The sequence below is a fragment of the Crocodylus porosus genome, unplaced genomic scaffold (genome assembly GCF_001723895.1).
Source record: "Crocodylus porosus isolate Cpor-Errol unplaced genomic scaffold, CroPor_comp1, whole genome shotgun sequence".
Taxonomy (NCBI): domain Eukaryota; kingdom Metazoa; phylum Chordata; order Crocodylia; family Crocodylidae; genus Crocodylus; species Crocodylus porosus.
Window position 1 is genome coordinate 197,640,687 of NW_017728906.1, and position 7,062 is coordinate 197,647,748.

The 7,062-nt window shown below is 55.7% G+C and overlaps 1 protein-coding gene across 2 annotated transcripts in view; it reads right to left on the reverse strand.

Moving 5' to 3' along the window:
* Positions 1 to 7,062, reverse strand: part of CAPN5 (calpain 5) — a 92,288-nt gene that overhangs the window by 75,749 nt on the left and 9,477 nt on the right. The window contains exon 1 of one of the 2 annotated variants that reach the window (XM_019530451.1): positions 1,140 to 1,334. The exons of the other annotated variant lie outside the window; for it this stretch is intronic. The gene's annotated coding sequence lies outside the window, so the exon portion shown is untranslated. Of the gene's footprint in view, positions 1 to 1,139; positions 1,335 to 7,062 lie in introns of those variants that run through there. 2 annotated transcript variants of the gene reach the window in all.

The following is a 7,062-nucleotide window of genomic DNA, read 5'->3' on the forward strand; positions in this document are numbered from 1 at the left end:
CCTCAGGACCCAATCCTGGCATGCAGAAGGGGGAGGAGGGCATGGTGCCAGGCCCCCAGTCCCAGTGTGCAGTGGCCAAGTCACTGGGTCCCAACATGCAGGGGATCAGAAGGCATGGTGCCAGGCCTCGAGGGCCCAATCCTGGCATGCAGGGGGGAGGAGGGCATGGTGCCAGGCCCTCAGGACCCAATCCTGGCATGCAAAAAGGGGAGGAGGGCATGGTGCCCCCAATCCTGGCATGCAGAAGGGGGAGGAGGGCATGGTGTCAGGCCCCCAGTCCCAGTGTGCAGTGGCCAAGTCACTGGGTCCCAACCCTGGCATGGCAGGAAGGAGCAGTGCTAGATCCTGCTGTCCAAGGGGGGAGAGAGGGAGATGCTTGGTCCCACAAATCCCAGTGCATAGGGGGAGGAGAGGCCGGTGCCAGGCCCCTGGGGCCCAATCCCAGCATGCAGGGGTGGGATGGGGCTGTGCCAGGCAGGGCCTGATCCAGCTCAGACAGGCCCCACACCATTCATCACCTGGCACGCAGAGCGAAAAGGTTGAGCGCCACTGTTGTAGACTAGCTGTAAACTTAGTGCCCCTGCAATTAGGGAACACTGTTTTCAAAAGTGTTTGATACAGTGAAAAATCTCAGTGGGCCTGATCTCAAACCCACTGCGATCAATGACAAACCTCTGGATCAGTCCCCATTAGCAGCAGTAACTGCACCATTATTACCACGCGGAGCAGTGCACTCACTTATAGACATCGATCGAGATTATGCTCTACTTATTATGAAGCACCTAAACACCACCTCCCCTCCTCCACTGCCTGCGTCCCACTAAAAAACAGCGGGGTGGGGGGCGCTCCTCTTCTTCACTGCTTCTGCCTCTTAGCCTTAAGGATGAGCTGGGGCAAAAATAGTCACGTTGAGGATTTTTCCAGGCTTCGAGCAAGGTGGAGCAGAATTACACAGAGACACCCAAGTGCCACACAGAGGTCTGATGGACGGAGCAGGATCCAGCCCCTCGTCCACCAGAACGGCGTGTCGTGGTGGATACTCATGGCTGAGGGGGGGTCACGTGGCTGCTTGACCGTGACAAGCGGGGCCCGTGGTTTGATCCGCGTGATGCAGGTTGATAAGCAAGGGTCCTACTCACCATTGCCCTGCCGCTTCTTTGCAAGTGCTCAGCTGGCACCGTGGACCTTGCGCAGCTGGGTCGGACAGCTCTGGGCTGTTTCTGGGGTGGATCAAGGAAGAAGAGGGCTCCTCCGTGACTCTACCCATACAGGGCTCTGAAGCAGGGACAAGAGCTGGTGCAGCTGGCCCCCGCAGCCCTTTGTACCTCCTCCAAAGACCAGCGAGAGCCTTTCTAGGGGGTGACACCAGTCTCTTCTGAGCAGGCCCGGTTTGGCAGCGCGGGAAGCACACTGCAGTGGTAGGTCTCCTGCTCCATGCACAATGCCTGCAGAGGCAGGATATCCTCAGCTCGGGAGGCATTTCCTCCCTGGGATCCAAAACAGGGTGCCTCACGTGTACTCCTTTGCAAGCTGCCAGGGCCCTGGACACACAGGCAGCCCCGGGAACACCGTGCCGCTCAGTTCGCTTTCCCCCTGGACACACAGCAGCATTTCTGAGATGAGAGGGATCGCACTGTTGGGGTCTTGGACCAGATCTAGACCCCATTAAAGGCAGCAGAAAGTTTCTCACGTTGTCCCTTGTGCCCTTCCAAGTGTTCAGTAATTAGTGCGCTGCCCGAACGTTTGGTAAGCGCTAGCCCCGCTGAGCTCAAAGGGTCTCCAAATATTGTGCAAGGAAAAAACATGGAGGGGAAGAAAAAGATGGCATTTCATAAATGACGAGGCAGGGGTGTCCCCACCACTGATCAAGGGAACCCTGCCCTCTGCAGAGGAGGCCAAAACAAGCACCGCTAGATGTCACATAGGACTGGTCATTGCCAGATGGCACAACAGAAATTACCCCGATTTTACAGGTAGAAAAATGGAGGCACAGAAGTGGAGGTGAAGTGACATGCTCAAGGCCACCCAGCCAGTCAGTAGAAGAGCCAGGATTAACAGCCTAGCACTCTACCTACTAGGCCATGTTGGGATCCAGTCTCTGACTGCAGATGACACTGTCACATACCTCACTGGGATCATCCGCTGAGCCCACCTGGGGGAGCTTATTGTCCTAGGTTACAGCATCTCCCTATCTAAGACCCAATTGACTTGGTTATCAAATCATGAATATTTATACTCCTACCCACCAGGGAAACTCATTTTCCAGCTCTTAGATGCTCCCCCCATGCATATGCACATACGCGCACGTACGCACACACAGACCCACCTAGTAAATCCCAGCTGGACACCCCACGTATCAAAAAGATGCCCCCGATGGTGTGTAAAGGTGCTAATCGGCTGCAAATCTGCACGTGTTCATGGCCATATCAGCCGACAAGAATGCAGCTTCCTTTGGAAAAGAAACTGAAGGACAAATGGAAAAGTCTATTCAATGTTGATGATTTCAATCCAGCCAGCCCAGGGCAATGTAACTAGAGGAGACGGACAGGGGGAAAGGAGGCACAGGGTGCGACGGCTGGCCCAGAGTCGCTGGTAGACGAGAGGCAGGGCTGGGAGCACAGCCTGCACTTCCCGAGTCACCCCCTGCACTCGTCCGCTGGACCCCAACGCCCCCGCAACAGCGCCGGGCACAGCCCGCTGGGAGACTCGGAGGTTTGGAGGAAACACCAAGGAGGAGGACAGGCAGGACTGCAACCACCCCAGGCAAAGCAGCACACCTCCCTGCAGCAAGCAGGTAGCCCAGGAGCCAGGCAGGCCTCAGGGCACCTCCAGATGGGCACCTAAATCACCCCAGCTACAACGCCATCCCGATGCCTACTCAGCAGTGGACCCACTGGGGTCTTCTAGTATCGGCAGGGAAGCTCAGCACGGTGCACGCCCCAGCCGTCCTGCTCCCCGCTGCTGTGCACAGCGCGCACGTCCCCCGAGCACTGCTGCCAGGCACAAAGCGCAAGCCGGCGCTTGGTAGAAGCTGTGTCCGTGGTACAGCTCTGTCTGGGCTCACAGACACCGAAGTGAAAGTCTTTGGTACAAAAACGGGTGGTGAAAACAGCAAGGAGAGGTCCATCACTGGGGTAACCAGAAGGAGAAGCAGCCCCTTGAAAAACACGCCGCCTTCCTAGGCAGCTTCCCACCTGCCAAGCCCACACTGCCCAAATCCCTATCTCCGACTTCAAACTGGCTTCCTGGCAAGCCAGTTAATAATTACAATATGCAACAGGATGCGTAAGAGGGAGCAAAGTCGATGAAATGCAAACTGGATCAGACCTGGCACTGCCTGGGCTTCCCACCAAACCACAGCCCCGGCCACTTACAGGAACCTCCCCCAGAGCCCTGCACAGACATAGCCCCCGTCTCAGTGCCGTCCTTCCCATTTAAAGGCAAGGCACGACTAAGTACTGCAGACACCTGGAAGGCTGTTATAGTCAAGATGCCTGGGGTCTGTTACCTGGCTGTCACATGAATACTGTGGGGAGAGACTAGACAGCCACCTTCTACCCAAAGGCCCCTAAGGGAATAATGCAGGACACCTCCAAATCCACTTCCTACCATGGGATCAATCCTGCTGGCACAGAGCAGAACCTGGCCCAAGATCCAAGCCCTAAAGAGGTCGTTGGGTACCTGGGAGATCTGGTTATTTATCAGCCCCAAGCCAGCCCTACCTGGGGCTTTGCTGTGAGCAAAACACCAGGATTATTTGCAAGCTGCTGGCAGTGTCCAGAGCTGTCCTGAGACTCCAGGACCTGTCTGGTTCAGTCCCATGAGGATTACCCCAAATCACACAGCCCGTGCCTTTGTAGGCAGGATTACGGCATTCAGAGGTGTTCCTCGGCCAGCTGAACATGAGGAGGGACACAGCAGTAGCGTGCATCAGGGGGTGGGGATTGGGTGTCAGGTAAGTCATGGACACTGGAGACTACAACTGGGATGTTTAAGATAAAACTCGCCAGACTGTTTCAGACAATCCCAGTGCAAATAACCGCAACGTGCCTATTCCTTTGGTGACCCTCCAGTTACTTACACTGGTATGCAAGGCAGCAGATTATAGGCAAGATGAGCCAAAAAGGAGCGACAGGCCCAGAAGGGAGCTCCTGGGTGACAGCCCAGCCAGGTCCCTACTATTGCAGGCACCGCAGCACATAAAGTGACCCACATCCATCTTTCAGAGGAGCTCTGCTTCTGGCCCACCACTCCTCTTGCAGGCCTGTTGCCTCTTCTGGTGGTAAAAACCTTCTTCTAGCCTCCAGCCCGCTCAAGATGACCTTATGTCCACTGGTACTTATGCCAGCACTGCCCCTGAACTCACCTAGCTCTTGGGCAGGAGAAGCAGCACGGCTGTCCCAGTGCTCCACCCCAAGCGAGAAGCAGACTTCATCAGTGCAACACTGCCCAGGTTAGCACAGTTATACTACCCTGCTCTCCCCTTGGTAAAGCCAAGCCCATTTCCCATCTACTTCCAGGTAGGAGTGCATCCATGAAGATTTTCTTGGCCAATACCGATGGTCAATTGTTAACCAGACACATCGGCCAATACCAATGACTTGATTTACAGGAATGCAGCTGGGCAGCTTGGAGAGCAACATCTGGCTGGTAAGTCTGCTGGGGGAAGAGGAGTGGGGGAGGGAAGAGGGGTGGGGATGGCAGGGGCAGATCGAGACCCTCACTGTGAGGGAGGGAGCGGGGTAGAGGCAGGCGCTGCCCAGGCAGGGCGGTAAATGTGACCCTGGGAACGTGACGGGGGACCCTGTTCAAATGGACGGGTTGGGGTGTGTGGCCAGGTGCTGGCCAGGCTGGCACGCTGAGGGTACAGGACAGGGCTGGCGCTGTGGGCAGCAGGCATGGGGGGAATGTGCCCCCTAGATTTGTGCACAGGGCGAGGGTGGGCTGCGGGCTTGGGGCCAGAGGTGGCACCAGCCTCTTCCCAGTCAGGAGGACTGGGCTGGGGCTGCGCTCGGGGCAGGTAGGTAGCAGCTGTGCTCGGAGGGGGGGCTATGGAGTGGCTATGGTGAATTTTGAGGTGGCTGTAGCCCACCCTGTAGCCCCCCTCCCAGCACCACCACCACCCACCCTGCCCCCACTCAGTTGGAGCACAGCCCCCACCCCAAGGGCAGGAGGCCGGTGCAGCCCCTGGCCACAAGCCCACAACCTGCCCTTGCCCTGTACACAAATGAGGGGTACATGTGCCCCATGCCTCCCCTGGGGGTACATGTAGTGGCAGGGAGCCACCCCTCCCTCCCCCAAGATGAGTCACCCATAGCTCCGCCCTGCTCCAGGGGTCACAATCACTGCCCTGGCCGGGCACTGCCTGCCCCTGCCCTACTCCCTCCCTCACCGTGGGAGCCTCAATCTTCCCACTCCCCACCCCTTCCCCACGCAGACTTACCGGCTAGATGCTGCTCTCCATGCTGCTGGGCTGCACTCCTGGCCATGTGCATTCTGTGGCTGCACAAATGCATGTGGCATTTATCGGTGGCATTAGCAGCTACAGCAGTCAAAAAAAGCTGATTGCTGATAATGTTAATTTTTCTTTTATCCGTGCCGGTCTGATGTGGACCGATACTTCAGTGCACCTCTACTTCTAGGTCCTTCATTTGTCTTTTCTTCGGCAACTATTCTGAACCCTGGCGTTTCTCTAGAGGTCAGACTTCCAGACCACAGGCACTGCATCTGCTGTTCTCCACCCCGATGGTATCATCCCCGGTGACCAGAGCTGCCCCTTGGTAGCTCTCTTACAGGTCTGGACTGGGGAGGAAGATCCCTTCAGTTTTCTCCACTACCCCAGATGCAGCCATTTCCATCTCAGATCTCTTACCTTTAGCCCCATTCAAAGCTATGATTCTTGTTGAAAACAGAAAGAAAGTTGCACCTGGAGGGGTCACTGCTTTAAGATCTAAAGACACCATTGACCATTTTACTGATGAACAAGGGCACAGCAACCACCCCATCACAAGGACACACACCTCCCCGATTGGCTGTACAAAAGCCCCAGGCTGCCTGCAAGACAGCAGCAGTACCTTGATCCCCGTGCTGAAGCTTCTCTTTGCAGCTGCAGTCTCTCCACACCAAATCTGCTCTTCAAATGAAGCTGGCAGCAGAAGGTGCCAGGTGGGCTGGAGCATGCACATGCCACCTCCCAATCTGACCTTTTGTAGCAACCTGTCCCTCCTGCCAGCGTACTGGGCGGGCGTTCCCATGATAAGACCTAACAGCAGCCACCCATCAGTAAATATCTATATTGACAGTCACCACGGTGACTGGCTCCGTCTCAGCACCCCTCCCACCCACAGGTAGGGCAGGGCTCCCTATCACTCCACCACCAACAGATCGGATCGTCTTCCCCTTGTTTGCGGCTGCAGCCAGAAATCTCTGTCTGCATAGAGCAGCCCCAGTGAGGTCCTGCTACTTCTTTGTTTCTGTGCTCTAGCACTGTGGACATGCCACAAATTTAAGCTCCATGCCTTCCCCAGTCCCTTTCCCCCACTCAATCTGCTGTTCTGCTTTCTGCCTCCTGCCTGATCTGCTACTCTGCTTGTGGCTCCCTCCCCAATCTACCACTTGCTGCACACAGAGGCCGCCTGTGCCATGCATATTGCAGGTTGACCATTCCTGGTCTAGTAGTTTCCAACTCTCTTTCTCTCTCTTTCATATGACATTTCACAGATTAATATCTAAATGTGATAACCGCTCGAGTGCATTAGGGGTAGCTGCACTCGAGGAATGATTTTAGATCGCCGATAAATGATCTAATTGGGCAATCATTCAAAATGGGTTGCACCGTCTTAAAAGTTGCACCACAATTGCAACTGCTTGGCTACAACTCCACGGGCGCACGTACATGAGACATTTACTCTGGAGTGGCCTAATTAGGTCTGCAGTAAACGTCTCGGCATGTACACATGCAATGCTATTAGGATGGAGTGAACTAATTAACTCTACCCCTCTATCGGGCGCTGGTCAGACCGCAGCTGGAGTACTGCGTGCAGTTCTGGGCGCCGCACTTCA